Genomic DNA, 14,537 nt, shown 5'->3' on the forward strand with positions numbered 1-14,537 from the left:
TGACAAGTGGTATGTCCAGTCCGCTGCCCCATGAATCTCCTCCAGCCCCCCAGGTATCAAGTTTCACTCCAACACTGCACCTTCGACAAGAAGACGAGTTTCACGTGGTTCACAATGGGTAGATGCAAGTTTTTGGATGGATGGCTTGACAATGCTGTATATAAATACTGGTTGGCCAAGGATTCCCAATTCACACACAGAGCTAGATGCAAGCTTTGTGTGAAATCGTTTGACATCGCCAACATGGGGGAGAAGGCAATTGTGAGCCACATGAAAGGAAAAATACAGACGTCTCGTTACTGCATCGCTTGCACCCAGAGTCCCAACTTTTTTGCCTCAGCCCAGACATTGAACTTACCTGAGTTTGCATGCCATTATGGTACTTGGCTACAATCGCCTATTAAGAATAATTAAATATGATGTGAAATATAATACACTGATATATTTACTCAGATGTTGCATATTTTCAAAAAAAACAAAAAAAAAAAACGCCGAGAAGTCTGGAAATTAGGGCATGGAAAGGTATGGAATTTTGAAATTCCAAATGTGTAGGAGCCCTGATGAAATTAAAACCTAATAAATTCCACTACAAGACTAATTCAGAATTTTTCTCTTGATGTAAAATGTATGTGTGTATACCTGTCAGTGTTTTCTTCAGATCATCTCTAAACTTCTTGATTGATGTTGCATTTTGCCCATTTGTAACATCCAGATCCCCCCAGTTTAATCCAAACTGTGGGTCAAGCATTGTAGCCAAAAAGTACACATTGTGGCTGAAAGGTTCCTCTCCCCCACTGTCTTTGGTCATGTTTGTTTTGGCAAAGATTCCACTGAATCTTCTCATCAGAGACTGACGAAGGGCCATTACTATTGGCCGACATTGTATTCGCGTCTCCTCCATCTTCACAAGATGTGTATGCAAGTCCAGAACAGTCAGAACCACCATGTTAATGGTAACTGATTTCTCTCCCTCTGTCAGGTCTGTTACCTCCGAGAATGGTACGAGAACTGAGGTCAATTCCTTGGTTCCTCTCACGAGTGCTGAATACCACTTCTTCATAGTCCTTGCTACACATTTCAGTCAGAGCTTTATGGTCCAGAGCTGTGAGGGTCTGCACTTGTTTGAAAGTGCTGTTCCAGCGAGTGTTGTTTGCAGTTGGAATAGTCTTAGAAGAGTCAAATGCAGCCTCAAACTTGTCTTTGAACTGTGAGCTGCTGTGTAACAGAGTTGAGAAGCTTGATGTTTTGGCAATGGCGCGAGAGATGGCTCTAACTTCCTTCATGCCGTCATTCACAACTAACTGCAGGGAGTGAGCAAAACAAGAAATACCAAAAGTAGAAAATGAGGTGCTCATCATCTAGATTTTCCTCCTCACTCTTGCTGTCATCTGACTGCTGTTGTGGCATGCAAACTTTAAAAGCACACTTCATGTTGGCAACTTTGTCTGTGACAATATAACTTATCTTCTGACAGATACCATATTCTTCTGTGATCTCCTCAAAGGCAGAGGAAATTCGCTCTCCACTATGTTTGCCAGGGAAACTTCTACAGTCTAGCAAGTAGGATTCAAGGGCATAGCACCCCTTTGACTCATTGCACAAATGAGCTGTTACTCCAAGGAAGAAGCGGAGCCTGTGATCAGACCAGATGTCAGTAATTAAGGACACTGTTGATTTTTTCTCCAGCTTCTCCAAAACAGTCTCCTTAACTTGCTTTACCAAAACTGGTATGTATTTCTCAGTAATTGTTCTTCTTGTGATTGGTGTGTACTTGTTATCCACAGTCTCAAGAAAGTGTTTAAAATGTTCATTTTCCACAAGGGACAGTGGCAGACAACACCCAATTATCAAATCTTTGACAATGGTATCACTGATTGCTTGCTGCCTTGGGGAATGTAGACTGTAGATCTGCACTTTCTGGGCAAAGGATGGTATAGTTGGCTGTGTAGCCAAAAAGTACACTAGATTCAAATATTTTCCCCATTTAAAAAAAAAAAATCAAATAAGTGAATAACCTCCTAAGCCCTATGATAAGCTATTATGGCAAGGCTTAACTATACAGACCAGTGAGCAGTGATAACTAACATGTCTTTGGGGTCATCAGGTAGGAACCTCCTTTCACCAGTGTTTCGTCTAGTTGGTCCCACAACAACTCCAGGAGGCTAGACAGTGATCTCTGGTGTCCCAGAGAACTCCAGGAGGCTAGACAGTGATCTCTGGTGTCCCAGAGACACTCCCCTAATGCCAGGTCTCACTCCTCCCTGCACCAACCCAACAACCTCCTTTACCTTACTTACACATGGCTTTCTCAGCCCAAACAGCACTGCCACCTTCAACAAACCCAGGCTCCGTTCATGCGAGCTCCAGGTAGAGACAGTGCTGATACTACCTTTCATAGCACATTCACCATACTCTATTTCACACACTACATAGCATAACTCCAATATAAGCTAAAGTTAAAGGAGATAGTTAATCTCACAGGATCAGCAAACACACTCACCTTGCAGCATGGTCTCAAGCAAAAGGGATTCAAATAGGCAACTCCCACACTTAAATAACCTTCCTCTTCCTGGATTTTCTCCTGAGAGGACTGATTGGTGGATCTCTCCACCTGATCCCAAGGAGTTATGTACCCTGCTTAGTAGTTCCCCCTGCTGGCCCCCAACTGACATTATTTTTTCTCATCCAGATCCACTGGCTAGCTCTGGCTGCTTCATCTGACATTTCCTTCACTGTCTTCCTCAAACTCTGGACAAATCCTAGTTTTCCATCCTCGCTGCTCAGCTTCTGCTCCTAAGTCTGCATACCTAAGCTTTTTCTTTCATAGGCTTCTTCCACTGAGTCTTCCCAAGGAACTGTCAGCTCAATGAAATACACTGTCCATTGACTCACTGACCACAACACTGTCAGGCCTCTAACAGGTACAAACTATTTCCTGAATCTACTTGCATTTCCCAATCACAAGCACCTTCTAGGCAGCCAAACCCTTGCCTCCTTACTAACTTATCCCTTCTGTATTTCTCCCCCTCACTGACAAACTGAATTGCTAAACTGCTATTCTTAAAACCGTCTGAATTTACCTGTCTTCGTTTCCGTTCGATGCCTGCAGCTAAACATTTCAACACCTGGTTATGTTTCCATGTATATCGGCCTTGTGACAAGCTAACTTTACAGCCTGACAAAATATGCTTTAAGGTTGCGGTACCTGAACACAATGGGCATGATGGGTCCCCATTTACCCACAGTTTTAGGTTCTGGGGGGTTGGAAACACATTGTATGTAACCCCTACCAGGAATCTAATACGATTCTTCTCCATACTCCACAGTTCCCTCCAACTAAGCTTCCTCTTCTCTACACTTTCCCAATTCAACCACTGTCCCTGTTTAGCCTGGGCCACTACTTTTGCACCCCTTAATATCTCCTCCTGTCTACGTATCTGTTCCACAACCAGCTTTCTTTTATCTTTGAGACCTGCTTTATTCCATACCGGTTTGCCTGAGCCAAGCCCCAGGCCTCCCCGGCCAAACGGAACATTACCTACAATCTCTGCATGCCTAAGCTCTGCCTCCTGAACCTCTGATCTTGGGTTCCATTTCCTCCCCTTGTTTGGATTTGGAACCACACTCCTAACTACCACGTCCTTACTCCCAGATAACAAGAGCTCTGTCCTGACCTTGGTACATTTAAATTCCTCTGTTAAACTAGATACTGGCAGCTGAAGTATCCCTTTTCCATACAATGCAACACTACTTAGCACCTAGGAGCACCCAACCACTTCCTAATATAGGAGCTAACCGACCTTTCAGTTCTTTCCACAACGGATATTGGAATTTCATAAATTGACAATGGCCACATTAACCTAGGATATAGCCCAAATTGCAAACACCACAACTTCAACTTTCCTGGAAGTTCTGATTGATCTATTTTATCCAATCCTTCAGCCACACCTTTTCTAAATTTCACCACCTGTTTCTCATCATTCAACTCCACATTGTACCACCTACCTAAGCTCTTTACTGACTTTTCCCTAATTGTTGGGATTTCCTCATCATCTATGACAAACTTCCTATCACTTAACTTCCCTCTACGTATCGAGATGCTTCTAGACTTACTGGGCTTGATCTTCATGCTGGCCGACTTGAGGTTCTTATTTACCTTCTCTAGTAGCCTCTTTGTCCATGGCATTGTTGTGGTCACCAGTGTCATGTCATCCATGTAAGCCCTAACTGGTGGAAGATGCAACCCGTTCTGCCGTCTCTCCCCACCTACCACCCACTTAGAAGCCCTGATGATTACTTCCATCACCATACTAAATGCTAATGGAGAAATTGTACACCCTGCCCCAATGCCTATTTCTAGCCTCTGCCAACCTGTTGTGAAACCTGCCGTACTTAGACACAATCTAATATCCTGAAAATATGCTTTCACTAAGTTTACAACTACCTGTGGTGCAGGTGCACCTTTAAAATTTACCCAGTAGGGGACTCCATTAGGCCCTGGGGCCAAAGAAGCCTCTCAAGTCCTCTTGCAACACATTAATTCCCTCCCTTTTTTCTTCTGTAGCCTTTTTTCACTGCTTTCTTAACTGTCTCCTTTCCTTAACTAACTTCTCTATTTCTCTTTGCCGCCTAGACTTACCTGACTGTACCCTCTCACTCCTGTTTTCTACCTGCCGTTGGACTTCATCCGACTGACTCGACTGACTTCTTAGGAAGTACTGATCAATGCGGCTACCCTGCCCTTTCTTTGCCACACACTTCTTCTTTCCCTGATGAGTTCTGAGGCCTTTTATTGAAGCATCTTGTTCTTGACTGTGCTACTTTTATCCTCTACAGATGCGCTCACCTTGCCCTGAGTGCTGCTAATTCTAGCCCTGGTGGATAGGTCCGTGCCCCTATCCTCACAGAGTCACAGATCCAATGCATAGTCGTGTCCGTTCCAAAAAAAAAAAAGGTTAATGAAGTAAAGTAATTTCATTTGCAGTTTACATTTAGTTAATTTAGTTGTTTTTGTAGTTTATTAACTTTGTTTGCCTTAAGATTTTAGGTGTAAGCCGTGTTAGGTGTTTTGATGAAAACTCTTTGAACAGGAAACAATTTATCAATCTATATACATTTATCTATCTATCTTTATATTAACAGACAGACAGACAGACAGATAGACAGATAGATAGATAGATAGATAGATAGATAGATAGTAAATTGTATCCCCCCTCTCCTCTTAACATAACAATTAAATATTACTGGCATTTAATGACTAACCGTGAAAAAGGAAATAAATAAATAAATAAAATAAAATAATGATCGTGATAATGAGTAAAAGGATGATCCGATCAGTTCATACTGCTAGTAGTATCCTTCCAAATAGGTATATACCATACATACCTACATACTGAATATATATAAACACATCTGTTCGCACGAACCCGTAGACAAAAAATTACATAAACATTTATATCTACAAACACATATAGGGAACCAAACCTTATATGCCAACCAATTTCACCTACTTAACTTAAGCCTAACCTTCTCCATTGCCCTAGACAGGACCTCAGTATTATCTGCTATAGCCCCATTTGATCGAGCAATAGAGAATTCTAAAGTAAGAATATCATGCAATAGGGCAATCCACTGGGAGATATTGAGTGCATGTGGGAGTTTCCATCTCTGTATTAGCATTTTCTTTGCTGCTGTCAAACCTAAAAACAACAGCCTTCTCTGAGAAAACTTAAGTAGTAAATGAGAATCATCATTTAACAGTAAAACAATTGGATTACAGGGTATACTGATTCCAATTATATCTCCTATCAGGGATGCTACTTGAGACCAAAAAAGCTCCACATCCGGGCATTGCCACATTGTATGTAAATAAGTTCCTATTTGTCTAAAATTGCACAAAGAGCAAATGGGAGTAGAACAGAGTTGGAGTTGACAACGTTTCCTGGGAGTAAGACAGAGTCTATGTATAAATTTGTAATGGATCATTTGATGATTAATATTTCGTGATGTAACTTTGATATTTCCCCATACTCTCTTCCAGTTAATAACTTGCTCCCACTCTTTCAAGTCAACATTCCATACTTTGGTCACCCCCAATGTATAACTTGTAACTTCTTGCAGCTTTTGATATAGAGTGTCACAGTTCATCTCTGCCTCACCACTCTGCACCTGCCTGCTTCAATCTGCCAATCAGACACACCCCTCTCATCAAGCCAACTCCTCTCACCTGTGCTCTCTGCTCTGCTCTGGCTGCATTTAAGCCCCTGCTCCACACTCATTCATTGCCAGATTGTTCTCGATGCTTGCACCAGACTCTCCAGTGTTTCTCTGCCTGATCTCCCGGTTACGACCCTGCTTGCCTCCGACTATCCTGCCTCACCGATCTCCTGGAAATCACCTCAGCCTTCCATCCCCGACCACGATCCTTGCCTGTCCCTTTCTGGATTCTGCCTGTCTACTCCCTTGGCTATCCGGTGATTACCTGATTCAGCTCTACAGAGTGAGTGTTACTCCCGTCTCTTCTGTGGCTTCCTGCAGTTCTGTGACTCTGATTATTCCTTCACTGAGTGAGTACAAGACTGAGTTTTACGGACATTACTCACCAGTGTCCTGGTTTGGTTCGGCTGAGCCTAACCTCCAATCCCCACTAAAGACTGTTAAAGGCCAGCCGCCAGAAGACAGACTGTTTTGCCTACTGCCATTGTTTCCTGGACGTGTGCTAATAAAGTTTGTTACCAACGATACCTGCCTGTCTTTGTGCTGCTATTGGGTCCTAACCAAACCCATTACATAGAGTGGATATCAAACCTCCTGATTGTAGATTTACTACATAGAAGCTTAAGAAGCGGATGTTCAGGAAGAGAAGTATTACATGGTACTCCATCAGCTAGAATAGCATTTCTCAGTTGTAAGTAAAAATTAAAAGATGTTCTGGGTAAATTACATGTGCTCTTAAGATCCTCATATGACCTTAGGCCTCTACCATCTATAACATGAGAGAAAGTGCGGATACCAGAATTAGACCATGGAGGGTAAATAATCGGTTTCCTCTCCAAGCAGAATAAATTATTTCGAAATATTGGTGTCTGAGTGTGCCACTGCATCTCCCATTTGCCTAATTTCTCCACTTGTTGCCAAATCTGTATGGAGTGAGCAATCATAGGGCCAAATTTTGATTGGCAAAATCCGGGAGGTAAACCACAAAAAATTAATTCATCCAATTTGTAAGGGAAAACAATACTACGTTCAATCTGGAGCCAAGAAATGTTTGAATCTTGAGGAAACCAATTCCTAAGTGGACTGAGCATAAATAACATAATATAAATTAAAATTGGGCAATCCAAATCCCCCTAAATGTTTGCCCTGTTGAAGTATTATGTTTTTAATTCTTGGTCGTTTTCCTGTCCAGAGAAATTTTGATACAAGGCTCTGAATCTTGTCCCAATAGTGAGCAGGTGAAGGTAAAGGTAACATACTTGATAAAAAGTTGATCTTAGGTAAGACCATCATATTAACAACCGATATTCGACTACATAATGACAATGATTTATGATTGAACCATCTCTCCAGATTCCCTTTGACAGAGTCAGTTAATCGTTTGTAATTCTTAACAATTTTATCAAGAGTAGAGAAAATATCAGTACCAAGGTACTTAAATTAAGAAACTATTGGAATTTCTGTGCGCAAATCTGAATAGTCTGAAACATTCTTTAAAAATAAAAGTACGGATTTATTCAGATTTACTTTATAACCTGAAAAATTACTAAATAATGAAATTGTTCTTTTACTATATGGCAAATCATGAACCACATTGCTCAAATATAATAGAATATCATCCGCATATAATGAAATGGAATTGTGCACTTTCCCCACCACTATAGAATTTATATTTTGACACTGACGAATTTTTTGTGTCAGGGGTTCCAATGATATGGCAAATAAGAGCGGCGAGAGAGGACAGCCTTGACGAGATCCTCTGCCTATGGGAAATGGAGAGGAACACTGGTTTCCAGTCAACACTATTGCTGATGGGTTGCTATACAGAACTTTTAACATATATTGTCCACCAAGTGGATTTCCAGTGTGAACCAGAAAGCTCCACTCAAGACGGTCAAACGCCTTTTCCGCGTCAATAGATAATATTGCAGGCAGGGAGTACACATTAGGTGCAGCATGGGGCGGCAGTAGCTCAGTCCATAGGGACTTGGGTTGGGAACCGGAGGGTTGCCGGTTCAAGTCCCGGATCAAATGCGGAGCGTGGACTGGTGGCTGGAGAGGTGCCAGCTCACCTCCTGGGCACTGCCGGGGTGCCCTTGAGCAAGGCACTGAACCCCCCAACTGCTCGGGGCGCCTGACCAAGGCAGCCCCCTCACTCTGACATCTCTCCACTTTTTGCATGTATAGGTCCTGTTTGTGCATGTGTGTGTATTTCGGACCTGTGTGTTAATGACAATGGAGTGAAAAAATTGAATTTCCCCTCAGGGGGATTAATAAAGTATATAAAATTGAAATGTATAATATGAAGTAGTTTTCTAACATTGTCTGATGCTAATCTATTTTTAACGAAACCTGATTGATCAGGATGAATGAGCTTAGGTATTACTAAATCTAATCTATTAGCTAAAGATTTGGCAAACAGATTCACATCAGAATTTAACAATGATACTGGCCTATAACTCGTACAAACTGTGGGGTCTTTATTTGCCTTACATAAAAGTGAAATAATAGCTGTATTAACGTCTCTGTTGAAAAATCCCTTCTGGAGAAATGCATCAATCATATCCAGCATAATTGGTCCTAAATCAGACCAAAACTCAGGATGTAATTCTGGGGGGATGCCATCTAATCCAGGCGATTTGCCTCTTTATATCTGTTTCAGTGATTCAAATAATTCATTTAGGGTAATTCTAATATCTGAGGACTTACTCTCCTCTTTTGTAAGCCGAGGTAAATTCAAGTTCTCAAAAAAAGAGTTCATAAGTTCAAATGAGTTCTCCATTCCATCTATTTCACTCTGGTATAACTTTTGGTAAAAATTTCTGAACTGCTGATTTATCAGTTGAGGATCATGCAAAATTGTGCCATCTTCGACTTGTATTGATGGTATAACAGACAAACATTCGTTATTACGGAGTTTACTGGCCAGTAAAAAACTGGGTTTGCTGCCGTCTAGATAGTGGGATTGTCTAACTCTGTGTATTAAAAATTGAGACCTTTGACTGAGGAGAGAGTTTAATTTTAATTTAATTATGGATAACTCTTTCTTCCTATCAGCAGAAAAGTTGTTGTGTTGTTGGTGAATTAAGGGAGAAAGACGATGTTCCAAATTATTTATCTCCATAAGTTGCTTCCTATTTTGACCAGAGGCAAATGCAATTGAATCGTTCCGTGTAAAGCCTTTTGTGGTATCCCACAGAATTCTAGCATCAGAGACAGAGCCTTTATTAATGGATAAAAATTCCTTTAACCCTTCTTTAAACTGATTAGTAAAGTCAGAGTTCTGCAAAAGACTAATATTAAACTGCCAGCGTGTTGCACGACTGGGAGATGCAGTTAGCAAGACGACACACAAATTGGCATGGTGATCAGACAGAGACATATGTATTATTTCTGCTTTATGAACTCGATGAACCAATTGGGAAGAAATAAAAATATAATCTATCCTTGAGAAGGAACCACGTCTGCCCGAATAAAAGTATGCTCTCTTGTAGTGGGATTATGTGTTCTCCATATATCCAAAAGACCATAATCTGAAATTAAATTACGTAGGGCAAGAGTATTTGGAGATACATTAGTCTTAGTTGTTTTATCCATTAAGGGATCCATAATTGTATTATAATCACCCCCTAAAAAAACTTTAAATTGATTCATTTTTATAAAGAATTTGGTATAAAGATAAATAAAAGGATTTGTCATACACATTGGGAGCATATACTGAAAGAAAATCAACTTTTTCCCCTTCGATAATAGTTTTAATATAAGCAATCATTCCCTCTTGGTCACTGCCTTTTCCTACAATATCAATTTGAAGATTGGAACGAAATAATATAATTGTTCCCTTAGTTTTATTGCTTGCTGATGAATATGATGCTACTTTGAATATAGTGTTATTAATTTTAGTAACATCTTGTTGCATCAAATGGGTTTCTTGTAGTAAGGCAGTGTCTACCTTTTTTTCCCTTAATATCTGTAAACAACTACGTTTCTTTGCTTCATTAATGCCCTGTACATTCCAAGATAAAATAGATAAACCTGACACCATTAAACTACTTTAATAAGAAAGAAGGAAAGAGAGAGAATTAATAATAGTATGTAACATAAGAGAAAATGGCATACATAAACGCTCAAGACACAACTCAACCTAATGCCAGCACGTTCCCAACCTCCCCTACCCTCCCTCTTCTCAAGCCAGAATCTTCCCACTAGGCCCACAGCCCTTTTCCAAAACTCCATCCTCCCACCCACCCCAACACAAAAACGGGGAGAAGTCCTGAAATAATCCAAACTGGGATTTATGTGATCAAAATCATTATTTATTATCATTATATTACTTGTTGACTCCTATTACTCCACAACACTAGCAGAGCTGTGACAAACAGAGCGTACCCCTTCACACGGTTCCTAATTGAATTCCCTTCAACCTAACCCTTATTGATAGGAGAAAAAAATCGAAAATAATAACTATAATAATAACAAAAGTGAAAATCAAAATAGTAGTGGGCCTATTTACTTTCCAGCCCAGCATTTGTAAGCTTTCAAGGAATGAGAATATACCTTCTATAAATAACTGTCCAATCAGCTAACAGCCAATATCAGTTATTCCGAGTCACTTAATTGTCTCTCATATTCAGTCCTAGTCAAAAATAGCCCAAAAAATTGTTGCAAAAAAAAAAAAAAAAAATCAAGTCTTCCACAAGAAGAAGAAAAGAAAAAGAAAAAAAACGTTATCTTATACCTGCTCGCCAGCCATACATCCACATTCAACTAGAAAGTTGAAAGGCTGGGACGTAAAATAATCTGTCCACTCCTTTGTAGACGATCTACTAGCCTGATGGTGTTAAATCCGCAGTGTAGCTGGGGTTAGTGAGTGACGGCTTCACTTGCTTCTCATAGAAATCCATAGCCTCCGCTGCGTGAGTAAAGGAAAAAGTTTTGTTGTAGAAGGTGACCAGCATCTTTGCAGGATGAACAATGCCGCATCTCAGATCAGTTTTACGAAAGAGTGCTTTCACCTTGTTGAATTCAGCCTGTTGTTTCCGCAATTCGATGGTCATATCAGGGTAAATGCTGATTCTTTGTCCTCCGAAGTACAGCTTGTCCCCTTTTTCTCCAATCAGGCACTGAATGGTGTGCCTCACCTCGAAACTGTGCAGCCGCGTTATCATGCAGCGGCTCCCGTCTTTGGCTGTAGCACCTGTGCAGTGAGCAATACTAACCAAGGGAGGCGGCCCCAGGGCGTCTTCACCAAACAGTTTGTAAAAAAGTTTGTTAACAAAGCTGGTAGGTTTACCTGCCTCGATTCCTTGCTGTAACCCCAGTATGCGCAAATTAAATTTCCTGCTTTGGTTTTCAAGTGCATCCGTCTTCTCTTTTAATTGTTCATTCATTACTAGCAGGTCCTTGTATTGTTTCTTTATTGCGGTAGGCTAGGTCTACCTTGGTAGGCTAGGTCTACCTTAATTTCAAATTAATTCATTTGAAAGGAATGGCGTGTGGCAGGAGTTGGCGTCCTCGCTACTTGCCACCGGAAGTCATCCTCCGAACTCTTGTTTTTTCAATTAGAATACTTAATTAATTTAAACTAGGCTCAGTGAGTGACCCTGACCTGGGGAACGCACTGGTTGCTCTGGTTGTTACTGGTTTGTGAACATTAATTGTTGTTACTGTAACTTGCATTACTGTAATTTAAAGCATTCTCTGGCACATGAATTTCCCTCAGGATGATTAATTTTCTATTGAATTGTATTGAATTGTATTGAGGTGAATGCACAGGGCTTCATAGGCTCTGTTACAGTCCATCCAATTATTATACAATCTGTGTGTGTGTGTTTGTCCCTCTCATGACCTCAGAGCTGCCAGACCAGCTGTCTCCGTTTCTTTTATTCCTCTCCTCTCCCCTCTTTCTCTCTTTCCTTATTAAACATTTACTCTGAGATTAGAGACTTTTACTGGCCTTATCTGTCAGACGGCCCTCTGTAAACAGGTGTCAGTGTTAAATATCTGTAGTTTCTCAAACAGGACCCACAGGTCTGTGGATTTTAACATAACCTTTCCTCTAGAGGAGGATCTTTCCTGTAGCAGGTCAAGTAAATGGCAGTGCTTGTCTTTAACACTCAACCGTACCAACAATAACACAACAGTTTTTAAGATGTCAGCCTGCGTTGGCTCACTTCATTTTACTGCAGTCTGAGGCATCAATTTAGAATCAGTGATGTGTGTGTGTGTGTGTGTGTGTGTGTGTGTGTGTGTGTGTGTGTGTGTGTGTGTGTGTGTGTTATCCACAGTATACTGTATGTTGTTATGTCTCCGGTCTAGGGGAACCTAGTAGACAAAACATGATGTGTGACTCCCCACTCTTCCCATTCCCAAGAAAAGCCAGTTACACAGTTTTTAAACAACAAAGAAGCAGTTTTTTTTCCTTCAGATGTGAGCAGTGCCCAAAACAACAAACAAAAAGATACCAATGGTCCCTAAACTTACCTAACAATAATGAAAAGTGAAACAAAACACAATTTTCTTACCTAAACTTCTACCTTTCAAAACAGGAGAAAAGAACCCAGCAATGCCAAACAAAAAGGGCTTCTCACTCCTACTAATACTGCTTTTAGTGCTCCTATATACAGTGCTTTACAAAATAACACAAGAAAAATCTACTAACAATCCTGAACATAAAGCTGCTAAACAAAACTCTACTCACCTACTCAACATCAATCAAATATCTTTTCTACTGAACCAAGCTTTCAAAATACACACACTAGTTTGCCAGAATCAAAAGTTTTTGCCTGCAGGTACTTACAAACAAAAGCACAAACACAATCTAAGGCCCAATCCCAAACCACTCCCTACCCACTACCACTTCACTACCGAGTGTCACTCCAAATCAAGTTACACTCGCAGCTGCGGAGGGCACTCCTGATTAAGGGGAAGTGTATGAAAGAGAAGCCAAACCATGGGACGCCCTCGCCACTCTACCGGAAGAAGGAAGCAGATGTAACCATGGATACCGACAGATGCTTTGTGAAAGCAAAATAGAGCAACAGGCTATTAAAAAAAACATTTAAATATTAATTAAAATTAGTTAAATTAAAAAAAAAACTTTAATAAGTCAGATACAGTGCAGTATAATCAAAGTAATTAACTTGTTCATATTTTATAGACACAGTTTAGACATTCACAGATGAACTTTATTAATTAATCTGGTCAATCTTACCTCCATCCCTGCTTTGCAGCATTCCTTTTTTTAGTGAAGAGACTCATTTTTAATCCGTAGATCGATTAACTGCTTTGTTTTTTCTTCTGTCCCTGTGAACACATAATTATATATTTTTTAAAAATCATGAGAATGGGATGAGGAATTTTTTAGACAGTTTTAAATAGTTCATTTAAGCATATGGACATGTAGGTTTTCATCTTTTGACACCAAACATTCTGTGAGTTTGTTTGAGACTGTAAAGTCAGTGTGAGGAAAACAAATGTGTGTGTTTGATCTAAAATATTTTACAAAGTCTGGAGTTGGATCACTCAACCTTTCTCAAGCTGCGCTCTTCCAGCCCCTTTACAATTAATGATTGCTCTGCAGTTTTATACAATGTGAGCAGACTGCATGGGATTGATGTATCTCCAACTGATGCTGATACCTGCATGTGAAAACCCTCTGGGATGTGACCAAGGAACCATTCTTTTGTCCTTCCTTCACATGTAAACTTTGACTGATGTTTCTGAAGAATACAAAAAGACAAGCCTGATTTATTTCAATATTCCTGCATGCAAGAAAAGAATTCCATTATCTTGTGTCATCCTGTTATAAACTTCCCCACTTGCCAGAGACCCCAATAAATGTCATAACAATGCTAGATCTCTTTTCTGTTTAAAACAGCTTTATTACCCTCACCTAGATAGAGCAGGGTGAACTCGTGCCATAGAGTGAAGGTGTGTGTATGTGCATGCAAGGGTAGGGGGGCAAATTTTTCCAAAACCAAGAAGCCTTGTCCATCTTTTAACATCCTGTCCCCACCTCTTAAAAATGGAAAAAGGATCCTTTGCGAGGGTTTGGGAGTGCAGGTCGAGAGAAAACAAGTCCCTATAAGGTGGGGAAAGGCAAAGGAGTGCTGGAATGTCAAAATAAACTCTCCTTCTGGCAAGTCTTAATGGATAATAGATCAACGTCCCCTTTTTTCATCCTCTGAAATGTGTTTTAGGCTGTGTGCGCTGCACCACTGCTTTACTTGTGCTACTGGGATGTTAGGTTTAGCAATAATGGCTTAATTGGGAGGAATGAGGAAGTTGATATGGCCAGAAAACACACAGACCTGCAGCAA

The 14,537-nt window shown here is 40.5% G+C and overlaps 1 protein-coding gene and 1 long non-coding RNA gene across 5 annotated transcripts in view; one reads left to right on the forward strand and one right to left on the reverse strand.

Moving 5' to 3' along the window:
* The window catches only part of pde5ab (phosphodiesterase 5A, cGMP-specific, b), a 202,325-nt gene that overhangs the window by 74,168 nt on the left and 113,620 nt on the right, over nt 1–14,537 (forward strand). The gene's annotated exons all lie outside the window — the stretch shown is intronic.
* The window catches only part of LOC126404048 (uncharacterized), a 65,846-nt gene that overhangs the window by 4,620 nt on the left and 46,689 nt on the right, over nt 1–14,537 (reverse strand). The window contains exons 2-4 of one of the 2 annotated variants that reach the window (XR_007571396.1): nt 13,857–13,937; nt 13,430–13,521; nt 1–80 (exon numbers count right to left, since the gene is read on the reverse strand). This is a non-coding gene — a long non-coding RNA (uncharacterized LOC126404048). The remainder of the gene's footprint in view (nt 81–13,429; nt 13,522–13,856; nt 13,938–14,537) is intronic. The other variant, XR_007571395.1, reaches the window with a different exon arrangement.

This window comes from Epinephelus moara, chromosome 17, assembly GCF_006386435.1.
Source record: "Epinephelus moara isolate mb chromosome 17, YSFRI_EMoa_1.0, whole genome shotgun sequence".
NCBI lineage: Eukaryota > Metazoa > Chordata > Actinopteri > Perciformes > Serranidae > Epinephelus > Epinephelus moara.